Here is a 2,229-nt window from a genome sequence, read left to right as displayed (position 1 = left end):
TGCTCTCTGGTGGGCATTAAGATGTGATATAAAAATCCTCACACCTTGTGTGCACTTCCATATGTCCATCCATATGCCTCTGTGCCAGACCTCCTTGTCACTGATCTTGGCCAAGCCATTGCCCATGAGACCTTTACCCATTGAGATAAGCTTTTCCTCATCACTGTCAAGGCCACTCCTGGATGAGGCTATAGTGCAGCTGACTTCCATGTCAATTTGCACCCACAGTATAGAGCTGACCCATCTACAAACCAAGGTCAGACTTCTTCCTCCTCCTTCACCTAAGAGAGAGCATGAATGCAACAGCAGTGTGTATCATGGGAGTCTGGGTTACCTGCACACACAGCTTGCTTTGTGCCCTCTGGCCCTCATAGCGCCCAAACCTGGATGTACTGCTTCTATCTTATGAGAGATTATTGCTGGCTATTCAATCTTATACGTTTGTGAGTTCTCATGAGAGGCAATTCTAGATGCATGGTGGCTTGGTTTCCCCATGGTTAGGAATTCCATCTTGACAGGGCCCAAGTAAGCATGTCAGGTACATAATTTTCTGCTATCAATGGCATAGCCTTGCTCCAGAACCTCATTCATCACCCAGCATATGAGCCAGAGAGACCGAAGCTTACCAGCTAATATACTTCCTTTTTCTTGGTAGGGAGTATAAGAGGCAGTAATTTGTCTTTTCCTTTTGAAGGGCTGTCCCAACACAACCCTGCCTACTGAAACTTTAAATATTTTACAGATGTAGCATGTCCCTGAAACTCTACAGGTTTTATCTTCCACCCTCTGCAACACATGTGTCTTGCTAATGCCTCCAGCACACCAACTAGTTCTTGTTTATGTGGCTTTATCAACGTAAGTTCATCAATGTAATGAATTAGTGTGATATTCTGTGGAATGTCTAGATGGTCTGGATGGCTTCAGGCTATATTATGACAGAGGATAAGATAGCTAACAGAGGTCTGGGACAAAACTGTTCCATGCCATCCTTTTTCCTGACTGGGATAGAAAGGAATATATTCATTAAATCAGTGGCTGCATACCACATACATGAGGCCATACTAATCTTCTCTAGCAAAGATACCACATCTGGCATGCTGGCTGTGATCAGGGGTACTAGTTGGTTGAGCTTGTTTATGGTTATTCTCCAGGATTCATCCAGTTTCTTCAGGGGCTAGACTAGTGAATTAAATGGATAGAGCCCACCACTGCTGCATCTTTTAGAATCTTAAGATCAGCGCTCATTTCTGCTGCCCTGGGGAGGCATTACTGTATTGTATATCCATTATCTTGGTGGGGGTGCTGGGGAGGTAGTTTAGAGGCTTCCATTTGGTCTTGTCTACTGTTACTTTACTGACCAAGAAACCAATGTGAAGGTTATACTAACTGCCAAGTATACCAATCTCAATTCAGGGACAGGGGAAATAAACAATGGGTATGAACATGGACTCGGAGAACCCAATGTAAGCTTGGTCTTGACTCACCTAGACACTGGATCCATCAGTCCTTGAACGTCTGGATATTTCCTTTACCTTGGTGCATAATTACCCATATAAATGACCGTAAGTCTTATCGCTTCTCGGCCTTTGGCTAAGATCAAGTGTAGTATCTGTTCTTATCAGTTTAATAAATGACCATAAGTCTCTTTGGGGAAGGACTAGGAAAGTCACCACCCATGTTTACTTGTCATGATGTTGCAGAGTTCTTCCTTCCAGATATCTTGCCACTTCTTAAGTCAAAGAATTTTTCATCTGAAAGTTGGCTCAGGTGCAGAACTGGGTAAGGGATCACACCGCTCACCCCTCGGTTATCTATCCTTCATTGCTTCTGCCAATATAAGCTAAATAGTTCCCATGTTGGCTGCCAATCCACTTTACCCCTGGGGAAGTTGCATATCACTAATAATCTCTGTAACTTTGTGTGGTTCTGACTCCCTTTGGCTTCCCCTCTGATCTGGGGGGGGGGTCATTACAATAATTGCTATCCCCTGGCTTCTGGCACCTACATGTCACACCAAGCCTTCTATTATTTTGGGGTTCTATCATCCCCATTTCTATCAGTAAGCCAAGTTCTGTAACAGACTCTCCTCCCATCAGGGCTGACCCCATTAGAAATTTTTATTGATGCTGGTGTCCCTCTCACCAATTTGTTCTCATAACCTTAGTAAATGGTATGTCTTCTGGACCTCCCCATGGAACATAATCATTTGTGGAGTCTTCTCATCATAGC

General features: G+C 43.9%; 1 pseudogene; it reads left to right on the top strand.

Annotated features, from left to right (window-relative positions):
* Nucleotides 1-1,571: 1,571 nt before the first annotated feature.
* LOC123841690 (U2 spliceosomal RNA) lies at nt 1,572-1,678 on the top strand (annotated as a pseudogene).
* The last annotated feature ends 551 nt before the right edge of the window (nt 1,679-2,229 follow it).

The sequence above is a fragment of the Mirounga angustirostris genome, unplaced genomic scaffold, assembly GCF_029215605.1.
Source record: "Mirounga angustirostris isolate CCGP_5_RB_7025 unplaced genomic scaffold, mMirAng1.0.hap1 SCAF_2, whole genome shotgun sequence".
In the NCBI taxonomy this organism is placed as follows: Eukaryota; Metazoa; Chordata; class Mammalia; order Carnivora; family Phocidae; genus Mirounga; species Mirounga angustirostris.
Note: the sequence above shows the minus strand (reverse complement) of the source record. Positions and strands in the feature narration are given on the sequence as shown.